This window comes from Panthera pardus, unplaced genomic scaffold, assembly GCF_024362965.1.
Source record: "Panthera pardus isolate Hobbes unplaced genomic scaffold, ASM2436296v1 HiC_scaffold_11, whole genome shotgun sequence".
Classification (NCBI taxonomy): Eukaryota; Metazoa; Chordata; class Mammalia; order Carnivora; family Felidae; genus Panthera; species Panthera pardus.
Window position 1 is genome coordinate 101182803 of NW_026526666.1, and position 14273 is coordinate 101197075.

Sequence of the window (14273 nt, forward strand, 5' to 3'; positions counted from 1 at the left end):
AGGTATAATACATAGGACAACTACAATATAAAAGAGGGTGTTAAAAGGACATAGATGCTTACAAGGTGTGTATATTTTACTTGAATTGGTAAAATATTAATCTAAGTAGACCATGAGAAGTTAGGTATGTATATCATAATCCCTAGAGCAACCACTATAAGATAATACAAAGAGAAATGAACAAAAAACACACCAATAGATAAATTTAAATGAAGTACTACAAACATTAAAATAATTTAAAAGAATGTACGAAAGGGGGAACAGAGGAACAAAAAAAAAAAAAAAACCAGTGAGAACAGAAAAAAATATATATATAAAATGGGAGGCCTAAAGTCAACCATATCAATAACTACACTAAATGTAAATGGTCTAAACACACTGATTAAAAGAGAGACTGTCAGATTAGATTAAAAACACAAGACCCAAAAATATTCTATATTTAAACAAATATAATGACTTAGGTTAAGAGCAAAAAAATAAAAAGAGATACACTATGAAAATACTAGTCAAAAGAAACTGGAGGGGCTATATTAATATAGACAAAGTAGATTTCAGAAAAAGAAACAATAAAAAGGGGATCCAAAAGGACATTATAATAAAAGAATCAATTTACCAAGAAGATATACAAATCCTGAATGTGTATGCACAACAAAAGAGCTTCAAAATCCATGGAGCAAATCATGATGGAATTAAGAAGAAAATTCACAATTATTCCTGGAGATGTCAGCAGTCTTCTCTCAATAATCAATAATTTCTAGTGCAGAAAATCAGCAAAATATACAAAACCTGAACATTATAAATCAACTTCATCTAATTGAGATTTGGAAAACATTCCATCCAAAACAACAGAATACACAATCTTTTTAGGTGCACATGGGACATTCATCAAAATAGGCCATTTTGGGGGATCATAAAACAAACATCAACAAACTTGAAATAACTAAAATTTTGCAAAGTACATTTCCTAATTATAATGAAATGAAACTAATAATCAATTACAGTAAGGTATCTGGAATATACCAAAACATTGTGAAATAAGAAAGGACACTTCTAAATAACCTATGAGTCAAAGAAGTCATGAGAAAAATCAGAAAATATTTTGAACTGAATGATAAAATATAGAACACATTAAAGTTTGTGGATTCCAGGTAAAGCAGTGCTTAGAAGGAATCTACAAGATAGTTTCTAGAACTAAGAAGTAAATTTAGCTAGGTCATAGAATATGAAGTAGTATACAAAAATTAAGTGTATCTTTATGTACTAGCAGTGAACAATTAAAAATAGGAATTACAGGTGCACCCGGGTGGCTTAGTCAATTGGGCATCTGACTCTTGATTTTGGCTCAGGTCACAATTTCACGGTTCATGAGATCAAGTCCGCATTGGGCTCCATGCTGACAGTGTGGAACCTGCTTGGGACTGTCTGTCTCTCCCTCTTTCTGCCCCTCCTGCTCTCTCAAAATTAATAAATAAATTTAAAAAAAAAAGGAATTACAGACAGGACCATTTCTAATAGCACCAAAACCCATAATCCTACTCCCAAGTGAAACTTTTTTTTATCCATTTTGAGTTTATTTTTGTGTCTGGTGTAACAAAGTGGTCCAGGTTCATTTTTCTGCATGTCGCTGTCCAGTTTTCTCAGCACCACTTGCTGAAGAGACTGTCCTTATTCCATTGGATATTCCTTCCTGCTTCGTCAAAGATGAGTTGATCATACGTTTGTGGGTTCATTTCTGGGTTCTCTATTCTGTTCCACTGATCTGAGTGTCTGTTCTTGTGCCACCAAATGAAAAAAATTTTTAAGTGATACAGAATCTGTATGCTGGCATGTATCGCAGCATTACTCATAATTGCCAGAGACTGCCCTTCAAATGGTGAATGGATAAATTGTGACACACCACTAAATGGAATATAAAGAATAAAAAGAACTGAAATATTGATTCAGGTAAATTTCAAATGCATTATGCTAAATGAAAGAAGCCAGCCTCAAAAGGTTACACACTGTATGATGATTCCATTTGTATGATATTCATGCAAAGACAAAACTTTAGGGATGGAGGGGGCATCGCCAGGGATGTGTGTAGGGGTGTAGGGGGAGGCACAGACCACAAAGGGTCAGCATGAGGGAATTTTGGGGGGTGAACGGAATTATTCTGCATCTTGATTATGGTGGTGGTTATATGATTATCACTGTTTAGCAAAAAGTGTACATTTCCTTGCATGATTAAGTTAAAATTAAATAAAAAATGTTAAAAAAAAAAAACCACAATGAAATCCACAGTCCTCATCTGAGTCCAATCTGAGCTACCAGTCCAGCTCAAAACATGGTAGAATTGCAGACTTTGACATCAAGGACACTGGAGGAAATTCGCTTTTGTCATTGTTGCTTTAGTCTGATAAAATAGAATAAAGAAGGGAAATAAATGTGTTGCATCATGTTATAAAAACGACGATATGGCCAACAACAGTCAATAGGTTTTTTTTTTTGTTTTTTTTTTTTTTTAAGTCAGAGGACATTTCTCTTCGGAAGAAAAATATTGGAAAGCTCAATAAGGCAATATCCGTCTTCCTTGTACATAATCATGTACATAATCGATTTCTTTCTCCAGAACGCACCCATCTTTGGATTCTTCCCCTTGGTTTCCTTTTATTCCAAGAGAGCTACTGAAATCCCTGCATTCCTTCCCTGTGCTTGAAATAAAAATATAAAGTGTAGGTCCAGTGCAGCAGTGATTTCTACAGCGTCAGACAACTCTATCTTCAGCACAATCACAATGACAATCACATCAAAGTGTATTTGAGTTTTGTTCTTTGATTCCCACACTATTGTTAGACTGTCTTTTTTTTTTTTTTTTTTTTTTTTTAATCCAGAAGCTGTAGATTAGATCGATGTGCATTTATTCAGGGAAATATTGTGTATGTAAGTCTTCCCAACAGGGATGAACATTAACTGACTTGCAGCTGTGGCCAAAAGTCCATCGAATGGTACAGAACATTAAGAACAAATATTTTTCAGCATTTTGTAAGTGGGAATGTTCTGTAAGTTATGTATTCTTACAATACAGTACAACAGTGCCCTTTACCAAAAAGCAAAACCAGACACATTTTTTTAGCAATTTCTCAAAATAATTTTTTATTCCCAGGTGATGACTCAAAAACATTAATGATGTGCAAAAATACAACTAAATATCAAGTATAAAAATCCTTAATAAGGCAAAAATATATCCCCCTGTAGTTCTGTGAAATTCATCCATTTTCATTTACTTTTGATTATGTGCCATAGAGTACAATTATGACAACACGTAACTTCTATTATAAAATCCAGAAATGGGCCTCAGAATTTGCTAAATAATACTGATTTAATTTCTTTAAGAAGTTTATGATAAAAGTGTGGAGTTTAAAATCTGATACAGGGATACCCTATAAAACCAATTCCTTTTGTTTCGGGTATCCCAATAAGTGACAGGGCAGTTCACAGCCTTAAATCTGATATACCCCGACAGATCTAGCATGGGTTTGAGTCCTATGAATTAACATTAAAAATAATTTCTTTTATATGTGTTTCAAATTAACACTAGCTTGATCACTATCTTAAGCATCCCTGTGTGAGCTGAATAGGGCTATCTGGAAGTGGTACTTTCTTTGTGTCAGTAAATAAATATTAATCACTTGGGTCACTGGGGGCAAATTGTCATCTGTTCCCGCAGCCTGGGCGGAGATGGGTGGAGCCAGCAATCCAGAAGGCAGGAAAGGGCCAGAGGCCTGGGAGCCCCTGAGGCCCCAAAGTCTCGGCGACAGCCGGACAGTTTGTGTCAGACCTTCCCCATGTCGTCGTCCGGGAGTGCGGGTAGCGCGCAGGTCGGTACAGAAATTTACACGTGGACACCTGGGATGCCTTATAACTCGGAACAGGTGCGGACAAGGTGACTCCCGAAGGGTCCGCGAGACCAGATGGCTTGATTATAGGAATGCTTATAGGGATCAAGTCCAACAATCCAAGTGCCAAAAACTACCCGCTTCGGGTTCTGTCCCCACCCTCAGCCCCGGGCTCCGAATCCCTCCCACCTCCCGGGCTCGGTCCTACACGCCCCTTTTTGTCGTTCCAGGTCACGTCCCTCGCGACTTCCTCACTCACCTGGCTCCACCCGCGCTATCCTCGGAGGCCTCGCCCAGTCTCAACTACAGGCCGCCTAGCCCCGCCCCTCACCCACATTGGCCACGCCCCTCCCGCCTGTGCCCTCTCGCTGCGCCACGTCAGTCACGTCACCCCTTGCCGGGCCCTGCCCAGCCCCAGCCCCAGCCCCGCCCCATCACTCCCTCCAGGTACCGCCCCCTCCCTGCCCTGTAGTCGCGGCGGTGGCTGGTGCGGCTCGCGGTACCCACAAACCAATAAAAACTAGTGCAGGTGGATGTGTGGATAGATGGTGGGTGGATGGATGGATGCATGGGTGGTCAGGTGGATGGATGGGCAAGTGGATGAAAGGATGGATGGATGGATAATGGGGGGTGGGGTGGATGGGAGTACCGCTAATTGTCTTTTAGAACAGTGGCCCTGGGAATCAGAGCTTTGGAAAATTTCTACTGGAAGAGACCAGGTGCGATTTGGCCGGGCATGTATGTATCATACAGACAACACATTCTTTAATTAAACGTCAGCATCATCAACAAAGTTTTTGAGCACCTGCTAGGTTCCAGGCAATGAGGATACCGCAGCCAAAAAAACAGAAGGCCCTGTCCTCACGGAGCACACAGATACCAGCCCGCAGGAGGCTGCGGAGAGAAGCAAGGACAAGGGTGACACGGCACCTGAGGTGAGGGAGGGTTCTAGGGTGGCATCTGATTAAATGAACTTGGGCTTGTAAATCACTGAGTGTCCGTCACAGAGACAGCACACTGTATTATGTGTTTGAGAAAAAAGCACATGGATGAATGGGGAGAAGAGCGCAGGTGGGGCTGCCTGGCCCTCGCAGCTGGCCCTACCGAACACTGGTTTCACTGAACCATCAGGCCAGGTCACCCTGTGTCTGCGCTGGACCAAGAAAAAACAACGGCGCTGGTAATCAGGTCTGCTCAGACAAAAACAGGAGCGCATTTGAACCACAAAAACGATCTAACATCCCCTATCCTGGCTAACTCGAGAGACGGCGTCTTCTCTCCCAGTCACTGCTTTAATCTCATATGGTTTGTCCTGCTTCCTGGATAACAATTATTGAGATCCAGGAGTGGAATCATCTCTGCTTCCTGACAGCAGTCAAGCCAGAGCACAGCCCTGCTTCTTGGAGCCCCCACTCCACCAGATCACCCACCCCAACTCCTTAAGGTCCTTTACAGTACCTCCTTCCTGGGACGCCACATGGTCCCCCATGATGCATGTTTTTATGAAACGCATCAAAAAACCCAACTTTGTTTGTTTGGCTCTGGGTGTGTCCTTGTTTTTTTTTTTTTGTTTTTTTTTGTTTTTTTTTTTTTTTGGCTAGCAGACATTACAAAAAAGAAGTAATAAAAGTGAAATGATTTTTAAAAAATTTTTTTAACTTTATTTATTTTTGAGACAGAGAGAGACAGAGCATGAATGGGGGGAGGGTCAGAGAGAGAGGGAGACACAGAATCGGAAGCAGGCTCCAGGCTCCAAGCTGTCAGCACAGAGCCCGAAGCGGAGCTCGAACTCGCGAGCCACAAGATCGTGACCTGAGCCGAAGTCGGACACTTAACCGACTGAGCAACCCAGGCGCCCCAAAAGTGAAACGATTTTAACAGAAACAACAGTTTGATATTCTAAATGTTTAGAAACCTGAGAGACCCTCTCCATCTTTACACTGGAGGATTCAGGTAAGCTAAGTTCCGATCTTAAAAAGGGCCTGCGAGAAATACAGGGGAACTTTGGAAGCTTAGATACCGTTTCAGGGGACAACTGGGTCTTCTCACTTGAAATATCAAATACCTCTGTGAGTCAGGGACTCCCACGCACTGGGTACAATTGAGTTTTGACGATTAGATCTGAATTGGCAAAGAAGTATCAAGGATACAGGCTGCCTTCCATCACGTACGAGTTAAGGAAGAGACATAGAAATGACAATCACGATAAAGTCACCCAGCTGGCTCAGCTTGGCCCGGTGCCCGTCCTCCTGGTAAATACATCGTGGTGACACAGCCAAGTTGGGACTTTTCATTTCCCTTTAACTCTGTGCCCAGCCCTCGGTTGCAATTAATATTCTCTGTAACTAAAAGCCTTCTGTGACATCAGAAAGATGAAAAGTCCTGGCCGAAGCCATTCGGGCATCATTCAGGTGACATTTGAGTCATCCCTTGAACGTTGCCTAGATGAGGCTCCCGTGTAATTGGATGAATCAGATCAATAAAGAGAGTGGATGTTTACCCGGCATCCCCCCTCCCCGCCCCCCTCCTCGTCATCCACAAGGCGTGACGCATCCCCCGATGCATGAAGTCCAGACCTGGAGTGTCATTGCTTTGGCAGCTCATCCTTCTTTGAAAAGTGGCCTTCTGGGTCACCGGGGTGGGGATGGACGCCTCTGCTGGAAAAATAATGCCTGGCAGTGAAGATCCGGCCCATCTGTGGCTGCCCACAAGGTTCCACTGAAAGGCAGCATTTTTAAGGCCAATGGATAGACCTCTTTTTAAAAGTATTTTATAAAAATCTAGGCCCATTGAGTAAGGCTGTTATCACTAGTCACGTTGTCATTTTCTCAGGTGGTCACCTCCCTTCCGGGGAGTTGTGGACAGGGCCATACTCATCCAGTTCCACAACGTGGCTCCTCTCAGGCACCCCTGCTGTGGAAGGGCCCCTAAGCACCCGCGGCTGGTGGCAGGGCTCCCACCTTCCAACGCTGCCAGGTCACATGAAGGATATCAAGGACGGGGAAACCATCAGCCCAGCCAGGTATGTGTCCCTGTAGCAGGCCCAGCGCTCACAAGCTGCAGGAACTTGGCAGGCTTCTGGACTTCGTGCAGCCTCCCTTCCAGCATCTGAAAAGCAGGGATGTTGCCCTAGCTCTGTCCCTCCCCATGGACACTCCGGTACGTGTGCCCACAACATGCCGAGCCTGGGACACCTGCATGGACATCATCGTTATTATTCCACTGATAGAGGAAGCGCCCGGCCTCGTAGGCTTTCCTCCATTCTTTCTAGAGCTCATTCTAATCAGCCTCTCAACCCTCGATGCCACCAAACCGCTCTTGCCAAAGACTCCGTGGGCCTCCTGGGCCCTCATCTCCTCTGCTCTCCTTTCCTGTCCGTCCCCGAGTCCTTGGTGACCCATGCAGCCCTATGCCTTTGCACACCATCTGCTGACTTCAGGTTTAATCGATAGCCCAGGACTTCTGCCTGATCTCGAGTGACTCCAGCTCCTTCTTGACCTCTGCCTGGCAGGTCTCCAACCAACATGTCCAAACCACTCTTGACAATCCCCCTGCAAACCTGCTCTACCCACGGATGTCCACATTTTCTTCCAGGTGATGGAGACCTTCCAGGTTCTCAGGTCAGGAACGTTGGGCAATTCTCTTGAGGCAATTCTCTTGAATGCCATTCTCTTGAGGCAATTCACCAGAAAATCCTAGTGGTTTGTCCTTCAAGATAGCTGCAGGGGTGCCTGGGTGGCTTAGTCAGTTGAGCATCGGACTCTTGATTTCAGCTCAGGTCATGAACTGTGAGATCAAGCCCCACATTGGGTTCTGTGTTGACAGTGTGGAGCCTGCTTGGGATCCTCTCTCTCTGCCCCTCCCTGCTCATGCTCACTCCCTTTCTTTCACTCTCTCAAAATAAATAAACTTTAAAAAACCCACAATAAGTGCAATATCCAGCCATTATCACCACCCCCAGTTCCAGCCTTTAGAGGGCAGTCTCTCCTCTTCTGCCTTGTCCACGCCCCACCCCTTGCAGTCTCCTCCCCACACAGTGGCCAGAGTGAGCCTTTAAAAACACCATTCACATTCTGCCATACCTGTGCTCCACACAGGCTTCCTAACCTACTCACTTTAAAACTCCAGGTCCCTAAAATAGCCATCAAGAACCTAGATCTGTCCCTCTACCGTCTCTCTCTCTGCAACCTGCACTGTCCTCCCCCTTGATCAACTCTCCTGGAGCCAGGCTGACCCCCAGGGTGTTGCTGAAAGCAGGCAAGACTCAGTCCTACCCCAGGGGCTTGGCAGTTGCTATCCCCTTTGCCTGGAATGCTTTTTTTCACAGAGAGCCACACAACACTCTCCTCCTTTCCTTCTATACTGATCTCCTACCTAAAATAGCCTCTCCATCCCATCACCTTCCTAAGTCTAGTTCTTCATGGCATTTATCGCCACCTGATACCCAGATGTGAATGACACGTTAAAAACCCTTGTTTAAAACCCTTCATTGCCTCACCTCTTTGCCATTAAAGGACACAAATCCAAATTCCTTACCTTGGTGATATGATCTAGTCCCACATACGTCTCTGGTCTTAGCAAGCTGTGCCCAGCCTTTCGCAAACACACTGAGCGCATCCTCTGGGCTTTGGTTCAGGCTGTTTTCTCACCTGGTCCCCATTCACCTCTCCCGAGAAGCCCCCCGATTCTCCTGGGGGGTGAGGTGGGGCTACGATGCCCAAGAGTTATTGCCATCGTGCAGTTGACAAGGACGGCATTCACTGGCCATTTACACGAAATGGTTATCTGAGATATAAATTAATCTAAACTAAACCTATAACAAATACAGATTAAGTTTTTCATTAATCTACATTAACTCTACATCTGAGAGTCTATAACCTGTGATTTTACACTAATAGAAATAAGAGTGGACCCCTATGATGTCTGAGATGTCATCTGAATGTGAGCTGTGCTGGTTTCAGGGACCCGGGTCTGTGTCAGAAATGGTGTAGACACTGCATTTCTGAGACAGTGTCTGAGGAGCACAAACGCACTCCTGATAGGTCATCCTGGATTATGACAATTAGTCCTCAGAAAGTCCTAAACAGGCTTGAGACACTGGGCAAAGTCACCCCTATCAACTTCTCCTTAGGGAGCCCTCCCAACTGAGGACTCTGCCCATATGACACAAGAGTAGACAGTTGTTTCAGAACAGACCAAAAAGAGATTTGTGACTTTTCTATTTAGCCAGTGGATGCTGGTGCTCCATGGGCACGAGTCACCCCAAATACGTCATATTAACTCTTTGCTTCTTCAAGACACACAAAAAAAACGCCCCTCTGGTTTAAGAAGGTAATTTGCAACTAACGAAAGGGACCCCCACCTCTTAGGAAACGTGGTCCTCATTCACACCTGTTCTGCCATAGACACGAAGCTGCTCTGCCTACCAAGGACCGTGAGGATTGAATGATGTGTCAGTACATTTCTGGGACAAGGTGACATTGTCATTGAGGGTCTGTGGAAGGAAAGAAGCTAATTTTCTTTTAAGCTTAAGCCTGTAGTAGTAACTTAATTAGGCCATGCTGTAAAATCATCACTAATAACTGTCAGAAGTGCCCCTGAGTCACCAGAGGATGACAAAGCTTGGCAGACAGCCTCTTCCATAGAGAGGAGCATCTAAAGTTCACCCCACCTCTCAGAAATGTCCTCAAGGGGCACCAACAGTCCCCCAATCTCAGCCTGCCTGCTTCCCGACCTCACGGCAGGACTTTCCTTCAGGAGTGCTTTACATATACACGTGTAATATATATATGTAACACATAGGTATGTGATATATAACAAAATAAGGGCACCTGGGTGTGTCAGTTGGTTAAGCATCCGACTTTGGCTCAGGTCATGATCTTGTGGTTTGTGAGTTTGAGTCCCGCATGGGGCTCTGTGCTGATAGCTCAGAGCCTGGAGCCTGCTTCCGATTCTGTGTTTCCCTCTCTCTCTGCCCCTCCCCCACTCGTGCTCTGTCTCTCAAAACTGAATGTTAAAAATATTTTTTTTTTAATTTTTTTGGTAACGTTTATTTATTTTTGAGACAGAGAGAGACAGAGCATGAATGGGGGAGGGGCAGAGAGAGAGGGAGACACAGAATCGGAAGCAGGTTCCAGGCTCTGAGCCATCAGCCCAGAGCCCGACGCGGGGCTTGAACTCACGGACCGTGAGATCTGACCTGAGCTGAAGTCGGACGCTTAACCGACTGAGCCACCCAGGCGCCCCAAAAATATTTTTAAATAAAATAGCACTTAAAAACAACCCTTCACCCTACACAGTATTTTCAATTTTGCAGCATTACGTACCAGTTCTTGTCCACATACTCCCCTTTTATTACATAGTGTCAATCACCTTGTATCCTAATTCCTTAACGTTATTTTATTTTCCAAGTTTCTGTAATCTTTTAGTTATCATTTGAATGATTACTAAAATTATGTGTTGCTACGCTCTATGATCTTCTAACTTACACACTTATTTTGGGCATTTAGGCCAGAACCTGGTGCCTGTAGGTTGAATTACAGCTCTTTGTGGGTGTATACTATTTGACAAAGAGTGGTCTTACAGTGCATTTTTTGTCATTCTTGTTTTTTATTTATTTATTTTTTTTTTAGAGAGAAAGAGCATGTGCGTGCACATGAGCAGGAAAGGGGCAGAGGGAGAGAGAGAATCTTAAACAGATTCTATGCTCAGCTCAGAGCCCGGCTCGGGGCTTAATCCCAGGATCCTGGGATCATGACCTGAGCAGAAATCAAGAGCTGGATGCTCAACTGACCGAGCTACCCGGGCTCCCCAATCATTCTTGTTTTCTAATTTGAATTAGTTGCCAAATCATGGATAGCCCTTAAAATTCAGATTTCTAACATCAAAAGTTGGCAACTAGCAGCAGGAGTCTACCTCTAGAAAGAACGTAAGCTCTCCACTTTGCCACAGTCCCCACCACTCCCTAATGCATTCGCCAAGCCAGCCTCGCTCATTTACACGATCACTCCTTGATTTCTGTAGGCAGTTCAGTCTGCAGCCTTTGATTTAATGCCTTTGCCTCCACAGACAAGGATGCAGATGACTACAGGGGATGTTTTGCTTCTGTTGTTTTATTTCTGTAGGGTAGATTTCTGAAAGCAGGCTTATCGGGTGTAAGTATATTTTGGCTCCTGCCATACTGTATTCCATTTGGGATGTCCTCTCTCGTGCAATAGCTGCCCCAGGCACCCTCGCGCTGGGCTGTTCAGCAAACGCCCTGCTGCACTGGGCCAAACCCTCTCTCCTAGGAATTTGCAAACTGGACGTAAAGATAATGTGTTTGAGCTGATCTTTTTTTTTTTTTTTTTTAATGTTTATTTTTGAGAGAGTGTAAGTGGGAGAGGGGTAGAGAGAGGGGAACTGAGGATCCCAAGCAGGCTCTTTAATGACACCCCCTTTTGGGGCTTGAACTCATGAACTGTGAGATCATGGCCCGAGCTGAACCCGGAGGCTCAACAGACTGAGCCACCCAGGTGCCCCTGGGTTGATCTTAAACTGAAGAAAGGCATGTTTTGGGCAGTGGGCTTTATGTTTGGTCAAACACACGTGGAAAAGAAAAGAAATCAGTTCTGCAAAGAGAAAGAAGGAGATAAAATGGACAGAAAGATGTCAAGGCAAGGAAATGTAGAACCAGAGAGAGAGAGAGAGACAGAGAGAGAGACAGAGAGAGAGAAGGAGGGAGGGACTAAGTGTGAGTCAAGTCACTAAAGGGCAGAGGTCAAAGGAGCAGGAATTCTTGTCACTCTAGGTCCTGGTGGGTTTCTGGTTCTGCTACTTACTACCGCACAGCCCCTTGTATTCTAGAAGCTATCCTGTGTCGTTCCAATGCACTTGTTTTCTTAAGCTGGAGCTCAGTGGTTTCTGTGGGCGCCAACTTGGCCATCAGGTTCTTGGGAGCCGCTTTCTGTCTTCTCGGTCCACGGCTGTGTGCCCCACCTGGCAGTGCAGGCACATTGTAGGTGCTGAGATGTCTGAATACATAGATGAATCTGCAGTAAGGTGACCACCCTCCACCCTACCAGACCTGGGAGCGTGTGAAATTGCCCCGACTGTCCCTGTCCCTGTTGAGGCACTGATGACCCCCATGCTGCCCATCCCAGGGGTCCGTGCTGCACGATACCTGCCCATTAGTGGAACGCTCCCCTCCCTGGCTGGTGCTGGGACTCTTCTGTTAGCACCCCACCCCCTTCCCCAGGTGCTCCTCTGCGTCCGCTGGGAGGTCCTCCAAATGTATGGCTCCCTGATGCCGTCTGGGTCTCTGCTCAAATGTCCCCTTCCCGGAGGCCACCCGACTGTCCTGTCTGAACTAACATCTTCCCTGACTGCCTGTCTCACTGCATGGTCTCCCTGCTATGCTTTATTCTTTTTTTTTTTTTTTTTTAAGTTTTTATTTATTTTCAGAGACAGAGACAGCATGAGCTGGAAAGGGGCAGAGAGGGAGGGAGGGAGGGAGGGAGGGAGGGAGAGACAGAATCCCAAGCAGGCTCTACACTGCCAGCACAGAGCCCAATGTGGGGCTTGAACTCACGAACCGTGTGATCATGACCTGAACCGAAATCAAGAGTCAGACGTTTAACCAACTGAGCCACCCAGGTGCCACCACTATGCTTTACTCCTCATCATAGCAACAAAAAACTATCATGGCAAATATTCATTTTGTTGTCTGTTACCTCCAGTTAGAAAGTTCACAAGAGTAGAAACTTACCATCCTTCCCCTGAAACAAGGCCTGACACTTTGGCGCCCCACACGTTGATTTCACAGGTATTTACTGAGTGCCTACCACGTACAAATAACGACCTAAAATATGTAACCGTGCTGGAAGGCGCTTAGTGCAATGGGACAAATAGAGCGAGGCGGGAGATGGTTAAGGTCGTGGGCAGCTTTGTTGCAATTTTTAAGCAGCAGGGTCAGGGAGGGACTCACGTAGGAGGTAGCGTTCTAGCAAACACGTGAAGGAGGTGAGGAAGAGAGCCAGGCACATGTCGGAACAAAGACCGTTTCAGGTCGGCAGCAGTCACTGCAAAGGTCCTGTGGCAGGGATGTGTTCAGGAAGCAGTAGAGTTTAGCTGTAGGGGAGAGTGGTGTTGGAAGACGTGAAACATGAACCTGGAGCCAAGGGAGATTTCAAACGCAGTCACCCTTATTCAGGTATCATTTACATACAATCAAATGCACCCACGTTAAGTATATAGTCTGAGTTTTGGTCAATGTATATATAACTATGTACCTGTTGCCTTGGTCAAGATAGAACATTTTCATTACCCCAGTGGGTGCCCTAGTCTCTGCACAGTCAACCCTCTGCCTCCCACTGGAGTGTGGTGCAAGTTCTAGAACTTCATTTATGTGGAATCATGCCGCATGTGCTTTCCGAGGTCTGGCTTAGTTTGCTCAGCATAAAATTTTTGTGTTTTTATCATCATGTCGTGTTTATCAGCAGTTCCCTTGTGTTGTTAAGCAGAATCCTCCTCATAGGATTTAGCACGGTTTATTCGTCCATGCATCTGTGGATGGACACTGCGTTGTTTGCAGTTTTCTGCTATTATGAACAAAGCTGCTGTGAGTGTTTGCATAGAAGCGTTCCTCGGGTCTATGTATTCATTTTGCTTGAGCATCTGTAGACCTAGCATAGTCTAGCGGCGGGCTTTCTGGGTTGCACACTTTAATGTATGTTTAACTTTACAAGAAAGTTACAAACAGGGAGGTTGTGCCGTTTTTTTTTTTGTTTTTTGTTTTTTTAAGTTTACTTATTTTGAGAGGGAGAGAGAGAGCACTAGCAGGGGAGGAAGAGAGAGAGAGAGAGAGAGAGAGAGAGAGAGAGAGAGAGAGAGAAGTAATCCTATGCAAGTTCCACACTTCCAAGCGCAGAGCCCAGCGCGGGGCTGGAACTCACAAGCTGGGAGATCGTGACCTGAGCCAAAATCAAGAGCCGGATGCTCAACTGACTGAACCACCCAAGCCTGCCGGTTGTGCTGTTTTGTTTCCCCACGGGCCCTGCGCCTTCGCCAACACCTGGGATTGTCGGTCTTCTTGGCTGCAGCTGCTGTGGTGGGTGCATGGTAGCCCCTCACTGTGATCTTCATTTGCATTTCTCTGATGGAATCAATGCTGATTCCAATGATTTCCTCATGTCCTCATACACCTTCTATATACTACTTACAGCTGTGGAGTAGGTGTTCACTCCTTTACTTGGGTTATTGGCTTATTGAGTTGCAATTCTTTATACACATTTTGTACCTACAGAGAAGTCTTGCATCAGGGACCTGTTTTGTGACTATTTTCTTGCAGCAGTGGCTGGTCGTTTCATTTTCTTACCAGCATCTGGCAAAGAGCAGATGTTTCTAATCCCGGTGCAGTCG

General features: G+C 45.1%; 1 long non-coding RNA gene across 1 annotated transcript; it reads right to left on the reverse strand.

The window, feature by feature from the left end:
• Window positions 1-431: 431 nt before the first annotated feature.
• On the reverse strand, window positions 432-4257 carry LOC109274041 (uncharacterized). Its single transcript, XR_002083403.2, has 2 exons — window positions 4135-4257; window positions 432-2392 (listed from the first exon to the last, which is right to left on the reverse strand). It is a non-coding gene; the product is annotated as an uncharacterized LOC109274041 (long non-coding RNA).
• Between the last annotated feature and the right edge of the window lie 10016 nt (window positions 4258-14273).